The following is an 18,290-nucleotide window of genomic DNA, read 5'->3' as shown; positions in this document are numbered from 1 at the left end:
ATTTATAGATACATAAAGAGCCAAATTACATATAATTCTATATCTAATCACATTTTTATGCAGCTTTGTATAACACAAAATCCTTCGATTCCTTTTTACATTTATCTGACTTTGCTGATGAATTTGTGAGCAAGAAAATCATGAGCCACAACTCAGGAAAAAATAAAAATTCACCCGACTCTATGTAAGATTTTGTAATGGAAATAAAATAAACATCTTGAAATATTCATTCTGTCCTCATTTAAAATGTCAACATTAGTTTTATCGTCTTTGAGCGATTTTAGTATTTTAGAATTTTCGTTGGAAAATGACTTATGTTTTATTGAATATATTTATAATATTTATAGATTTTATATATTTCAATTCAATTATTCAGTATATAATGTTTATAATATACAAAATTAATTTTCCCAAACATTCATTCTCAGTCACTTTTGACATTTTTATGATATATATGCTATCTTAAGAAATTATATATTCTTTATTCATAATTATATTTATTAAATTATAGTTATTTTTTCCATCTATATATTATCTTGTTTTATTATTTTCATACTTAGGACATAAATTGATATAAAATATTCTTCATTAACGTTAATAAAGGGTAACATTAATAATTCATTAATACAATATTACATATGTACATAATAATTTTCTTAGTTATAACATTTTTTATTAGTTGCGATGATATACATATATGCATGCGCGCGCGCGCGCGCACACACACACACACACACACAAACATATTTATATATAATACTTATCAAACTCCTACTTCGTAATATATTTTTTATATTAAAAATTACAATATAGATCTAGATTTTTCACAAATCTTAAATATTTTTCATTTGAATCATAATGCAGTTATTACATATTTTTTTAATTAACGCTAAAATAATGTGCCTTCGATACATTTATGTTTCTTTCACTCATTTAAAAAAATAAAATGGTTATTACGAAAATATATTTGTGTTCGAAACATAATTGGCTACATCATAAAAATTATAAATCTTAAATTTTTGCCATCGAATGAAAGATTATTATAGTATGATATATATAAAATATATAATAAAATAATATTGTGGAAAATTTACAGACGATCAAATGAGAAAGAGAGACAGAGAGAGAGAGAGAGAGAGAGAGAGAGAGAGAGAGAGCGAGAGAGAATGAGATGGAACATAAAACGTTTATCCAATTAAAAATATCGCTAACTAGTTCACAACGATAAGTGATACAGGTAATTCATTAAATTGAAAACAAAAATCGCAATAAGGTGACCCTTCTACTGATTTTTTTTTTAACGCATCCAAATATTACTATCTATACTTTTCCTAAATAGGAATATCCTCAGTTTTCTATGTAACTCTGTTATTTATTCAATGGTGATTGTAAAAAACCGTATTACGCCGTGAATAAAGTATTTATAGCAGATTAAAGATTATGGCGTATTGATATTCCCCACGTAATAAAAAAAAATTTTTTTCTTATAATCTATTTTCCATTTTTTTTTTCGTTGATTAACAATCATCGTTATTATTGGCCTTCAAATATGTTTTAAGATTTTTATATCGCGAAATATAATAATTCCAAAATTCTGAATTTTTTAAAGCAAATCATTAAATATATTTTGTACTTTACGGGATGACTCCTTATTTTGTTTAAATATTAAGTAACTCTTCATGCACATTTTTTTTTATATTACAAGATTCATGAATATTGTTCGTGCGTATAAGAATTCTTGATACCCGTTTGTAAAATAAGTGCTCTGCTAAATAAACATTGTTACCAGAGAACAATTTGAATTTTTATTCGTATACATCTTTCAGTTGCTTTCTATTATTTTTTATAAAGTAAAATTTGTAAATAATTTATAATATTTAATAAATTTGGATTAAATAAAATACGTGCATTTATTTATAAACATTTATAAATTATATATATATATATATATATATATATATATATATATTAGATGTATTAATATTTGTTATTACTTATTTACAACAATAATTTGATTAATAAAAATAAGCCAACAATCAATATGATAAAGAATAACAAATAATTACATTATAAATATAATATTAGATAGTAAATTAACAAATTATATTTAAAAATGTAAATTGAATGAAAAACAACTGTAATTACGTTTTAAAAAGATTATATTTAGCCATTTTTTTTACAAAATTTAATTCGCTTCCTTAAGATTTCTAATTGTAAATAATAATATTGTTTTAAAAAAAAAATGTTTAAACTCTTAAATTCTTAAATTTAAATTCTTTAGGCTTATTTAATTTCAGAGATATAAGAATAAAAGAGGTAGATCACAAATTTGTTATCCGAGTACAGTACTCATGGTACAAAACTGATTTTATTTCGTTCAATTTCACATTACCATTGACAAGTGCATGTTAAAAAACTAAAATGTAAACTAATTTAATATTTCGAATATTAATATATACGTAAAAATGTGATTATACCCCGTTAAATAAGGCTTAATTTTATTATTTAATGTTAGACCTCTGATTCAATTTTTAGCATTATTTCTGCTAAGTAAACTGAACTAGCGTAAAGTAAATAATTTTATAAAAAAAAATACTTATAAATATTAAAGTTATAATTTTTTCAACTGTTATATTATTTCAAATAAATAATAATTATTTGCTTTTTGTAAATGAAATTAGTATAATCATAAAAAAAAACTTTTAGTATTCTTTTTCTTTAAGGCAAATAAATATATTAATAATGATTTATTATTTAATTTCAGTAATATATATATTGATATATATATTATTAATATATTACAATATAATATCTATATTTTGTAATTAAATTATTCCGTTCCTATATACAATTTTCAATTATTTTTAATATTTAATTTTTTTTTTAATTATATAGAATATAGTTCTTTAAGTTATAATTTATCTATTAATAGGCTGTATACAGAATATCAAAAGAAAGTAAAATTTGTATCAATTTATTAATAAAATAGCACTTTGTATAAAGTAATTTTGTCTATAAAATAGTAATCAAGGCTTCAATTTGTGGAAAGCTAGAACTCAATTAGCAGTAGTAAATTAATTTCACAATGTGCAGTATTATTTGCACATGTACATGTTCATATTTGTGTCTGATTTGGATGGAGACATTAGGAAATTTTAATATTCTCAATTCAACAACTTCTTTGAAATGACATTCTTTTTAGGTTGATTAATTAAATTTACTTAATTAAAATGAAAATATTATAATTTATTATAATACGAAGTAATTATAATAAGAATAGTTATAATTAATTTTTTTTCTGTAAGTAAATTTATTAAATTAGAATACTTTTTAAACATTATTTTCGTACTTCGGCATTTTGCGGCTAATATTCAAAATACTAACATAATATATAAGTAACGATAATACCAAACTTTTGTATATTACGAAGCCAAGCACCTGCGATGTTCCAGGCGTGCGATATAAAGACTATAAAAGTGCCGCATTTGGTTCGTTTAAGTACTTGAAGCACTATATTTGGTGTGCGAGTACAGTCACATATTTTATTTGTACTTGAGAATTGACTTTGTGATCTCCTGCAATATGACGCAAATGACGAGTTTATTGCCATTTGACGGGTATGATGCATAGAAAGTAATGTATCTATCAGCATTCTATTGCTTTTGAGATATTTATATATATAAATATTTAAAATAAAAATTTCTCATAATTACGTTCTGTTTTATATTTTAATATAAAAATTTTAATACAAACAATATTGCTGTAAAATAGATAATGAAAGCAAATGACATTTAATGTTTTTTTTTTTTTGTTTGTAACTTAGAGTTTTTGTACGGTAGTTTATAAATAAATGTTTATAATTGCTATTCATATAATAATATCTGATAGATTTTCATGAATTGTAAATTAAAGCAAATTCAATGCGTCTGATAAAATCTTAAACAATTTTAGAAATATATTTAAATAAATAAATTTTTTTTTACATATGATTTTTAGAAAAAACTTCTATTGATACTAATCATTCTCTACTAAAAATACATCAAATTAATATGCTTTCTGACTAACCCTAATTATATAGCATATAAAGACGATATAAGTTTACAGATTACAGTAATACAAATAGATAATATTCAGCAGATTGAATTAAAAAGAGATAGTGTATATATAGATAGAGTATATCTAAGGATTATCTACTAGATCGTAGATATTTGTTGGAAATTGTTCATAAGGGGGAATACATATAAAATAGACTGGTGATGCACGCACGTGAAAGTGAGAAAGAAAAGAATGAGTGGAGCAAAAGGTGTCCAAGAGGGTGCGAACTTACTGACAATATATTTCATTATGCAGCCTCTTAGAGTTGGCGTGATTCCCATTGGTCATAAACATGAGTTATAGATGCCTAAGATAGTATGAAGCTATATGAATAACCCTTAGCTTTTTATTTCATTCTGCACTTCTTCTGTTTTTCATAATTTTTGATTGTATGTAGAATATCGTTCTACTGATATAATTTGTAATTTTCTTTAGGGAATATTTAATGAATGAAAATTGTTAGCTTCATTTAATTGTATTTACTTTACTTTATATTTCTCTATAGCACTTTATCCCTTTATATTTTTTTTTATTTTAGTCACTTTTTATGCTGTAGTTGTAATAAATAATATTCCATTTGATATACGTTTGTAGCCGAGTGTATACATAATATAATTTTTAATATCACAATACATCGAAGTAACTATTTTCAAGCAATAAATATAATACTACAAACACACTGGATATTATAAAATTTAAATTAAAATTTTACATTATCATTAAATGAAAATACATAAAACCAAGTAAAATGATTTATTTATATTTCACAATTTGTTTAATTATTGCGATAACGATTAGCTTAATTTAATTTTCATTGGTATTCTGTTTAATTTATTAATTTATATTAAATATTAAATTAAAAAACACATTTAATTTATGAATTTGTTTTATTTAACTCTACTCATTTTAAATTGTTTTTATTTCCATTGTTTTCAATATTGTAACAAATATTCAAATATAATTTAATTATTTTTCTCTTTTATCTATAGTATTTTTTCAATATATAGGATATTTTATTATCTAAAACAAAAAAAAAAAAAAAAAAAAAAAAAAAAAAAAAATCAATAGGAGAAAATGAAGCGTATTCCATAGCTATTTGACTCTCTCATGCTGCGGTATGCCTCTAAATAGTGTTAGTGAGTGAAATATATGCAGCTATGAGAGTGGCTTAGTGGCGCATTGAGCATTATTATGCAAAATATGAAGCTTTAAGAATGAAATTGTTACCATTCTTGAGCATACGAGGGTGCGAAAATGTGGCAAAGAGAATTGCGTTCCGGTCATTTGCGACAAAAATTATAAACAACTTTTTATATTTATGTACCGAACTAACATTTAAAGGTCGTCTAGCATATGGAAGCAAGAATGAATGCTTATTCGAGATATTTCAAGAGCACAAAATAACAATATATTATTACTCTAAGTAATATAATACATTTTTTAATTATGTTGAATCGGCACGTATATTTTAACGTATGCTCTGTTCGTATTTACATTATTTATCTAAATATAGGTGATTAAGAAAAATATTCGTTGGAAACTATTGTTAATATAATACTAATAAAAAATAAAGAACATTAACTTTTGCTGTAGATATTTCTTTTAATCGTAAATAAAAATTCAGTAATAATAAACGATTTTTTATATAAAGTCGAAGAAATCTAGTTTTATTTAAAAGGAAATATATCAAAATTAATTAATAATAAATTAAAAATATATTAGCTTTTCTTATTTTAATGGAGGCGTCCTCTATCAATAAATCAATAAAACAGTTTATTTTCAGTCTATTTACCATCTAATGATAAAATACTTTTACTACACTTGCAAAAGAATTGAATAAAAATAAATTTCTCACAATTTTAAATTAAAGTTCAAATTTATATAGATTAAAACTTATTTTTTAAATCAATAGATTTTATTTCTATACAAATTTTATTATATAAGAAATTAATTTTATTTCTATATGAATTTTTAACAAATTTTACTAGATTCATTAAAAACATAATATTCAGTTAAACGATTGTTAAATTATAAAAATATTAGTAAAACTAAGTACTTAGATATAATTATTAAATGTATATTTATCCTTTCCTCTATTATCATGTTCGGATATGCGGATTCAAACCGATAAAGTAGATTTTCCTTCATTTAGTGCCAGTAAAGCAGTAGAATAAGGGCAGCGAGCATGTTAATAAGTATTAATATACGTTAAATTCAATTAATGTACATAAAGTTAAAGAAAATCACGAATTAGTATTAATGGTGATACGGTTTTTGTAGAATTGCTAATAATAATTATTAAAAAAAAATCTAATTAATTGTAAGGATCGAGTCATAAAGAATAAAAACGGTTGAATCATTAATAACACTCGCTTTGTACAAATTAGATTAAAATAATAATATGCTAATAACAGCTCTTAAATGAACGAAAATAATAGTAAAAATTGACATAATTTTTTTATATAAAATTTGAATTCGTAACAAACTCGAATATCAAAATAGTGTTATTATAAATATTAATAAATTTTAATTATATTGTTTTTTAAACGATTCAATGAAATTATAAACCTTTCATTAAAAAAATTGGATGTACAATAAAAGAATATATGTAATTCGAACAATAAAAATATAAAGTTACATAATATTACTCTACATAATTTTCTTTGTGAACATGATATAAATATTTTCTATTATAAAAATGATATATGTAAAAATATATAATTTTTTTAAATATGTAATGAAGTAAAAATGTTTTTTTAACGAATATATGAAAAAATGTGAAATATTAACTAATACACGAATAAATGTACAATATTTATTTATTTTTCTGTGAACATCATTTTGTGTTGTAACACAATCATTACTATTATCAATATGTTAATAAGCATAAACACATATTTATATAATTAGATAAAAAAAAAAAATAAATGAACTAATACTGATATTATTTAATTAAATTTAATTTAAAAACCGAATAAAGCAATAATTGAATAAAATAAATTTTAAAATTCTACGAAATTTATAATAAGAATAAAAAATAAAGAATATAAGAAAATGAAATAAAAATATATATCAAAAAAAAAAAAAAAAAAAAAAAAAAAAAAAAAAAAAAAAAAAAAAAATTTAATATATATTTGCAAAATAGGATAAAAATTAATTAATCACTTATGAAGGAAAAAGATAATTATTTAACAAGTACAAAAATTAATTTCATCCACTTTTTAAATAATGAAATTTATTCATTAATAATAATTTTCAGTGCAAACTTTTATTTTTGATGGATAATTCTATAAATTCTATTAATTATATAAATATTACGAATTTTCAAAATACAAATATATAAATGATATTAAATATAATATTGCTTATATTTATAATGTTATAATATTTTTAATTGATAAATAAATTTTTAATTGACTGATAAAAATTGTTTATTTGGTTAGTAGTTTATGCTATTTTAGGTGGTATCGATGGAAAAACCTATTATTCTGGTTAATTCATATAAAATCATTTAATTTTGATTTGTCTGTTTTAATTGTTCCCTGTGAAGTGGCAAATATTACATAATTATGGTAATTCTCTGATTAAGTTTATTGAAATACGGTTCTTCTATACTCACTATACCTAAACCGTAGTTTCGTAATCGAAGGTGATATTTACTTGCCCTTCAACACCAATGTTATTTCAACAGTTTTCTTCATAAATGAAAATATTCCAGACATTTTTACGTACAGTATAAAAGATGTAAGTTTTTTTTTTTTTAAACATTCCGATTGCTAAACGTAAAATACATATTTTTTATTAAAACACATCTCATTAATTCTTCTTTAAGATTTTACATCTAAATGAGACTACGTGTAATCTCTAAGTTATAGAATGGTTCATCATGAAAATAAACAATACCATAGAATATTATGTAATCAATTATATTATTAAAATTAAAATGTAAATTGATATAAATAATTAAGCATTAGTTTAAAATCAGATTTTTTATAGAAATCATTTAATAAATTATACAAATAATTAAAAATAACAATTTACAATATTTTCCATGAGAATATTTAATCTATATTTATCATTGAGGTTATTTTCTAAAATATATATTTTATGCCACTTAAATTTAAATAATTTTTATATTCTCAAAATAGTATATAAATTGTATGCATATTATTTTTTGCAAAATTTAAAAATCGATTGCTTACATGGTATTTTATAATTTTCTTATTTCTCTTTCTATTGTTTTGTATAATTTTTTTTGTATACTTTATTTCTAATATTTTTAATTTGTTCTATACATTTTTTTAACAGATTTTAACTATTATATTGTTTATTTTAAGCGAGAGGATTACATTTACAATAAAAGTTAAAATTATTCTTATGCTTAAGTACATAGACTGCACTATTAATAATCCAATTGCCTTTTTCTTTTGCTCTATTTTAAAAGAAATTATTAACTCAAATTTTTTTAATAATTAATTAAGGGTCTTATTAGTAATTACTTCGTAGTATGCATGATTGGATCATCGATTTGTTTTTATGAGTAAAACCATTGTGTTAACAAAAACAGACATTATTACCACTGAAATTCGCATATTAAAATTAAATCTTCATATAACTATAAATATTACTTCAATAATCACCATTATTATAGATTAGAAAATTGTATTAACATTTAATACAAATGACTCATAATTTTGAATATCCATTTCAATCAGTATTCATACTAGTCATGATGATCACTCATAATTTTGAATATCCATTTCAATCAGTATTCATACTAGTCAATAATGTCAAAATAGTCAACATTTTTCAATTTTCGAAAAATTATCACCATGTAATGTTTATCATATATAGTGTTTATAATATTATTAAAATTTTATTGTCATTATTTTATATTTTAAACATAACCCGTATTGATATCATTCAAAGAAAAAAAATTAAATAAATTTGAAATGAAGAGCTGTTGTGGTACATATATTTCTGATATTAATTAATTTTGAGTTTTACTAATGTAAAGGAGGTAAATCAAAGATACTTTAAAGATAAGCTTCAATATAACTTTTATTGAAACGTAATATGAAATAATTATAAAAACAAAATAATAACGATCCATATTTCTCCATATTTTAACATAATTAAGGAACTAATTCTGATTATACTTGAATCATTTTCGTTTTTTAGTATTAAAGTATTAAAAAGACAAGTATTACATATAAAATTAATCAACAAATTATTTGTTTCTATCATTAGAATATTACGATGAAAAATGAAAAGTTTTATATGTACATATAACATGAATTGTAAAATAATAAATTAACCATTAAAAAATTACATATTAATGTTTTATATAGTTGACATTTAAAATTATAGATAAAATAATTAAAAATATTAATATTTTATAAATACTAAATTCATTACTATAGCAAGGTATGCAAATAAATTGTATATAAAATAGTAAAAATTAAACATTATTTGCTAACACGAAAGAATAAGTTAATATTATTCAAGTACCTTTGCAAAATACTTATTATAAATCATTTTTTCTATCTAATTTACAATTTGAGCATTTATATTTTAAACATCCGTTTTTAACTTTTATAATAAGATTGCATTTACATAACATTGTACTAAAAGTCAGTTGTGAAAATTGTATAAACATTTTCCGAGTATTAGCTATTGTGTATATAAATCGTCATGACATAAATTATACTTAAATGAAAGCTAGTAATATCTTGAAATTAGGTATATAAAGAAATAGAGATGAAAAAATTGAGATATTATGTATAATTCGATATCGCTGTACAATATTAAGGAAAAATTAATAAAAAATGGTAAGTGGAAGTCTAATATACTTCAATCTCAGAAAGCCATTTCATATAAATGCATTTTTAAGTGAAAAATGCATAGTGAAATAAAGCAGATACGGAGATTAAAAAAGAGAGCAAATATCAGTCTAGGAAAAGGACTCTCAAAGTTGTCAATTCATTTCAATAACTGAAAATGAGAAAAATGAATGATATAGAATATACGATGTTATTTAAAATCATAATAACATATTGAATAAATTGTTAACTAATTTATTATACTATTATTACAATGAATAATATAAATAAGTAAATATAAAGTATTAAAATAAAATATTCATCTATAAATGATTTCTAATGAAGAGATTGATTTCCAAAAAATGATTTTCTGTTACTTTGTCTTATATCAACATGAAATAAGTATAAATTTATAATGAAATGACTGTTGTATATAATAGGCCACTATTGTCTTAAAAAAACTATCGAGAATAAATATATACATACACATATATATATATATATTTTTTTTTATTTATTCTTTTAACTTCAATTTAATTATTTTAATATACTGTTTTAAATTACTCTGTTTTATATATTCTAATAATATATTATGATTTGAAAGAGTATAGTTTCAATTAAGAATCTATTATAGAAAAAAAAATTTACTATTTAATATCAGTGCAAAGCTCAAATAGCTTTAAAATCACGATTTATACTATATACAAAAAAATTATAACTGGTAATTTCATGTAACTTTGTTATGAATTATTATCTTTGATTTGCATGTTATATTTAATTTTGAATTAATATGAAGAATCAAAAATTTTTAAATCTTTTGCATATAGTTATTATGCACGTGTTTGTTAGTAGAATTAAACCTCTTTATTATTTAATATAATAAAATTTAGTACAAATATATAAAGAAATATAGTCATTATTGTTTTCAATATAATTTTCGATTATTACACATATTTAATAGAATTGAATGATTTCATTCTATGAGCTTTTTTTACAAAATCATGTAGAATTCCATAATTACTTTACGTTGATAAATACTTTACATTATTGATAGTTATTCTACTTATGAGAAAGTTAATCTAATATATTCTTTAAAAGCGGTGTTGATTAAATTATGTAGAATAATTATTACTATATAATTAATTAATTACTGAGATAATATTTATTTTGAATTTACGATTATTCAAACAAAACCATTGTATTTATAATTATTAATTTACAAATAACATAAAAATTCTTTATATATCAAAAAAAAAAAAAAAAAAAATTTTGTATATGATAATGGATGCAGAATATTTTATTAATAATTAAAGTTCACGAGGCCTGAATACAGATTGAACGAAGAATATAATGTGTGTATATGGAAATGTTAAGTTAAGAGAGATAATTTTTTTTATAAATCATGTTGATTTTGTCTTTGTATATGATCTATTTAACTGGGGTTCATTTTATCCTACATCTGGTCAATTTTTCTTTTCAAACTTTGTTTTTTCTTACTCAATCGATGCCGTAAAGCCGTCTATCTAATAACTATATAAACATATATAAATTTTTTCATTAAAATTATTTGAAATAATTTTGTTTTATTAAAATAATTTAATATCGTACATATGTGACAGATACTTTCACTGTAAAAACAAAATTTCAAATTAAATAAATTATTTATTTTATGTTTTTCTGCGCATACTTCTCATATCGAGTATCGACGACCAAATAAAAACTAATTAAAAACCTATCATAATATATATTATAAATTTAAAATTGTTTTCAATATTCTCAAGATAATTTGTTTGATGAATAATAGTTTCCTAATAAAGATCTCCTATGTTATTTGTCTTCATAGAAAATAGAAGATCATGAACATAAATGATCTATTATCAATAATGCAAAGGCTGAAACCAAATAGGGAGGACGTCAGAATTAGAAGGATGGAAATAAACATAAGAATTAGCAATAGAGAGAGAAAAGATTTAGAGCAATGCTTGTAAGCGCATCGTTTGGCTTACGTTTCACAATAATCAATAGATTCACATAATAGTAATTACCAACTGCTTGCCAAACACTCGGAGATTATAAATCTCTAGCTGCAGATTACAGCTTCGATCTTAACAAAAGCGCACGCGTAAACAGCAAATTTATTAAATGGATTATTTGTTTGTCGTCATTAAAACAGACTCTACTGTATGAACGACTCTAATCTAAAATTCGTGTTATATATATCTGGATATTTTACATTAGCGTGTGCCACTTTTACAAGAATTAGCATAAATCAAAATATAATTTTAAATCTACATTGAATATTAAACAAAATTAATTTTAAGTAATTATGGATTGATGAATACTTAAAAATGAATTTACATATGCTAAAATTAAAAGTCTATAATGAAAATGTATTTACAATGCTTATGCGGTACTTCGATACCTTCATTAAAATTAGTTATAATTAAACATTATATTTATTGTTCTTATGTAAAGTAAAAAAATTCTGAGAGTGAAATCAATTCATTATTATAAATCTTGATTCAAATGTATTTACTTATTCCGATATGAAAATGTGGAAGAATTAATTGCTTGAAATAAGTAAAATATACACATTTTCCTATTGTACAGAAGTATAATACTTTGTATTGTAAATGCACTTTTAAACAATTTCGTAAGATGTTTTTTTATAGAAAATATAATATTTGCGATGACTCATAAAGTAAAGCTTATTTATTCTTTTTAATGCTAGTTTAATATTATGCATAAACTTTATATAATTACGATTTATTTTTATAAATTTAGCCTTCCAATATATACATTGTTTTTTTTTTTTTTTTTTTAAATCCATCTAATAATTGTATTTACTTAGAATTATTACTATTTGTAGCATAGACATTTTTCATAAATAATTTAGTTCTTCGATTATTTTAGTGGTAAATGCCTTCATATTTACATAAGACTTTATTATTGTTAAGCAAATAAATTCTTCATGACATATAGACGTTTAATATTTATAGAATATAATAAAAATATTAGCCATTTAAAACAACTATTGTATACATAATGTAAATTTCCTTTATACGAAAATGTAAAATCAATCATGTAGAACTGTATATCTAATTATGTAGTATTGGGAAATGTGTTCCTACCAAGCGTAATATCCATGTTCACTAATGCGCTTTATTAATAATAGTACTATATTATGCTGCATACTTATTAGAAAATTTTAAGGATTATATATTATATTATGTAATCGTATATAATATTTGGCTTAGCATGTATATTTATTTTCCACTATGGAAATCAATTATAAAATTTTTTTTGGATTTAATGGTTTAAATTGTTGGCATTTCTATTTACATTTAATATTCATTATATAATTTAATATAATTGTAAAGACAGTACAAGATTTTATTAAACAATTATTCATAAAATTTTGTAAAAATATTAAATAAAGTTAAAAATTTCAAAATTTAGACAATTTCTATTTCGATCATTTTAATTATAATCTTTTACCATGATGAATGATTCTGATAATGTGGCATTAGAATTATAGTAATCACAATGAATATCTTACAAGAGAGCACAACTTTATCACCTACAAATTCACCTAGAAATATTAATAAAAACGCATGTTTAATTGAACATGTAGTGTATGGGCCTTTTTGTTCGACTTGTAATGTCGTATAATTAATTGTATGTTAGAAAAAGGATATTCGATTTTTTTTTTTCAAGTTTATTAAATAATATGTTGTATTAAATAATGTTTAAATTTAATGAAAAAAAAAAAAAATTTTTTTTACTAATAGGTATCATAAAAATCCTTTAAAATATTATAAAACAGAATAACTTTATATATTTCTAGTGCTAAATTATAATATTTTAATCTTACATTTATTACAAATGAAATTAAAAATTACTTTTACTAATTGTAAATCTTATTTTTTACAGTAATATTTACATAGATTGCAATTGATTTTATATTTTTATATTACTTCGTTGGTATAAATGAAAATAGGTGACACGGTGGTAGAACGTTTCACGCGTTATCGAGTTAGATAATCGAGTAAATGCAATTTTAATGCATGAATAGTTACCATTAATAAGGGCACGAAAGGTGCTTAAGAAAAAATTTCATTTGGTTTATGATTGAGTTATGACTTTGTGCGGACTGAAAATATTGGATTAGAATGATGGTGACAGGTATGTAATAACCTTTTGCTTGCACGAAATGTCTATATAACGATCACTTTTCAATAATATTTCTTCCGACAATACTCTAACATAATAATATAGATGTAAAGTACGAAAATACGTTTTCAGTTTTCTGGTGAGCAAAAGAATTAACTTCACAAAGGAGCACACGCTCATCTCTCTCTCTCTCTCTCTTTCTCTTCATATTTCGCTCTTTACATACTTGCATGCATATATTGTGTTATCATCTACCCTATAAACGGAGGACATTGATTATTAATGTCATGTTTTATATATCCCATTTTATCTCTCTCTCTCTCTCTCTCTCTCTCTATATATATATATATATATATATATATATATGTATTACAATATTGGATCAGTTTGTGAATACGAAGGATAATTCATTGACGTGCATGCGTATAAGCAAGAAAGTGAATCCCGCATGGGAAATCTCAGATCGAGTCTGTTTACTTGACACTTTGAGTCCCTTGACATTGGCCAATAACAAGACTTCTCAACGATCATTACTAGTACCCTTGTGCGCATTGTTTGTTATACTGTGGATGCATTAATTATCCTCCAGTTGAAGAACATCATACGGTCCATATTGCAATTTATGTATTCATTTATGCTTACATATGTTATAACCGTATAATAAAATAAATGCATTTATAATATTTATTTTATTAATTATACTAATTTATACTTATTTATATAATTTATATTAATATATATGTAATAAATATATTAATTTATTAATTATAATACAAATAAATAAATACAATAAAATAAAAATATTAATACAAATACATTTTATATATAATTCCGTATAACCAATATCATCGAATTTTTAGAATACAATTTACTTAATGAAACAAAATTTAATAAGATTACGTAATTTTGTGATTAACTTAAATATCTAATAATTTATAAGTTATTGAACTATATACACTTTTTATATTATAATCGAAAGAATGTGATAAATTAAATTTTAAGATTGTTAATTGTTGAATTTCTGTACATTAAATTATCTGAAGTGATATTGTAAATGTTAATATTGTATCTGTTACAAGCCTTAAAAATTTAACTTAAATGAAATGAATTCGTTTGATATTAAATACGATATCCACACGGAAAAAGTTTGAAGTACTTAAGAATTGATCGAAGTTGTAATTAATATCACATATGTATAGAACGAGCCCATTAAATTAATTGGTTTATCTGTGATGTACTATAACTCCGATACTGTATTGAATAAAATAAATATTGATTAATGCTGAATACATATATATCATTATCATTACAAATGAAAAATCACTAAATTCAGTCATTTTAATGTAAATTTGTGATTGTAATTTATTTTTCGATATAAAATTGTTCTTCCACTGAAAAACTAGTATAATTTCAATATATTATTTAAATTTGAAATGATAATTTATCCTTTTATATATAAAAAAAAAATGTAACTTGTATCCTTCTAATTATTTTTCAGAGTAAAATGACTATGAAAAGTTGACTTTGAATTATTTAAATATGTACAAACTAGTTCAAATTATTTCCTAAACTATTTAAGTAATTTAATAACCGAGAAAAGCCTGTACTCTTTTAATTTTAATTTTAGATAATTTCCAATCATGTGTTATTTTATAGATAAAAAAATGGTCGTTCTTGGAAAGGAACGAAGAGAATAGCATTATTTTATAATTTTGTATAGTACACTAATTATATAAGATAGACTAATAAGAATGGAAGAGATTGATTGAAGGTAGACGACAGTAAAATACTTGATCAATGAAACCAAAAATCCGTACTAAGAGGAACACATGATAACCCAATTCCCATTCTCAGTGTATATTACCTCTTGTTCCCTCTTTCATACCGGATGCTCCTTACCTACGCTTGTTACTTTCGGTAGTATATGCGCTCTGTCTACCACATTTGCTCTCTCCGTCTCTCCTCCTCACACTATATCTCTCTCTCTCTCTCTCTATCTATCTATCTATATATATATATATATATATATATATATATATCGCGCGCTCTCTCTCTCTCTCTCTCTCTCTCTCTCTCTCTCTCTCTCTCCTTCTCCCAATATTTGGTTCATAATAGGTACGTATACTTAGGTTTGTTGAATTGACACTCGTTACGCCGACTGGCATAGTTTGTGAAGAGAAATACAGCATACGAAGTACTCAGAGTATCCTTGAAAGCATATCCAAATGTATTTAGATTTGCTTTATAAAGTTATCGATAATCCATAGAAAGATCGAGCTTCTCAAATTATATCTGACATTTTCTCATCTTATATTTAAAATATTTTTATTTTAAGTATCGTTTTGACTGAAACATTTGTAATTTTATTTTTTTGCATTTTCATTTATAAAATTGTATATTGTATAATAGTTGTATTTTAAATATTTGTATTGTAAATTGTTTAATATTATAAGTATTATAAGACAATCATGAACGTATTAAGTACAAAGTTAAATTATATTTATTAATAAAGATTTTCATATAAATTTAATTTTTTGTTTAGAAGTTAAATTTATATTAATATTGTTTGTTACAATTATATAAAAATTATATATTTAAGTATTGCCATTAGTTTTTTTATTTATTAGTTTATTTATTTTACAATTGCGTCAAATATTATTAAAGACATGAATTAATACGACAAAATGGTTTGATTATTGGTATTTTCATTAAATACTTTAAAAGATTTGTAATAAGTATACTTAATCAGAGAATATTAATTTAATGTAAAAAAAAATTTTTTTTATTACAGTTATATTTCTAATTTCTTTCATAAAAGATATTAAATCTAAAGTTATCATAAACTGTGAATTGCAATGTTATAATACACATTCAACAACACCGAATTTTAGTAATTTTCGTAGATGCATATTGTCGAGGTGTATTTACATTTCTATATAAATGTTAAATTAAATTTAATTTCAGAATATTTATTTATGATTTTATAATTATAATACAAAATATTATAATGCATACGTATTTTATAAAACAGTTTATATACTATTATAAATTCATTTGTTGCAATTAAGTAAATGCAATTTATTATATTAATATTTTGCAGGAATTTTAATTTTCATATTTGCATTCAAGTATTTATAATAACGATTACTTCTTAATATGATAAAAAAAATTAGAAATAGTTCACATACGTTTTATGTTAATTATATACACAAATATATGTAATTAAAATACTTTAGTAGTATTGCTATTTTTATTTATTATGCGTGTAACTTTAACTAATAATATGTGAGGAATGTTGCACTATATTTAAATCTAAATTAATTGTTAATCACTGTAATCATGAACAAATTAAAGTAATTTACGTGTTTATTTCTTTTAATGTGCCTATTTTTACTTTTTTTATTTCATAAATGTCCTTTATTTTATCTTAAAATACAAAAATTCAATTTGTGAACCTTCCTATATGTTACTTTTCATTCTGATTTTTTATTACAATTCCCATGAAATGTCTAACAATATAAAGTAAATAAAAGAAGATATAGAAAAAAAAAGAAACTGACGAGTAAGTGGATAAAAGAGAGTTGACGATTCAATTTGAATATTACACTTACAGATTTCATACACGCGAAAATCCCGTAGCTTCGTTGATTTTTCCTTATTCATTCGTTTTCTATCTCTTGCATACTATATTTTACAGTAAATCAGTGCAACTACTTCAATGAAGGGAGAATGTACGCGTAAATGTATATGTTAAATCGAAGAGGGACAGTTCTTTTGCTGCTTTATATTTTATATTTTTATCGTACTTTATGTTTTCTTTCCTTTTTTTTTATATACTTGTATTTTCAGATTTCTTCGTTCTAATTTATTTTATTTTTCTTTTTCTTTATATAAATAATAATGCATTGTCTAGAGTTTCTCGATTTCATTTATGGAAATTTCTATCCGAATTATCATGGTCGGCCTCGTTATCTCTATCCCAATTTCTTTTCTCTCATTATATATTTAGCTTTTTATTTCTATTTTTTCTTGTTGCTTCTTATCTCATTACGTAAGTACATTATCATAAAAGATCGAGAAAAATAGTTATATTATCAAACATCTTTGAAGAATATAAGGATTTAAAATGCAAAGAATAATTGGTAAAAGGTAGAATTGAGTTTGCTTATTCAACCGCTTGGTGGGTCGATGGATGTAGTA

This window comes from Ceratosolen solmsi, unplaced genomic scaffold, assembly GCF_000503995.2.
Source record: "Ceratosolen solmsi marchali unplaced genomic scaffold, CerSol_1.0 scaffold11, whole genome shotgun sequence".
Taxonomy (NCBI): Eukaryota; Metazoa; Arthropoda; class Insecta; order Hymenoptera; family Agaonidae; genus Ceratosolen; species Ceratosolen solmsi.
This window is presented reverse-complemented; position numbering follows the sequence as displayed.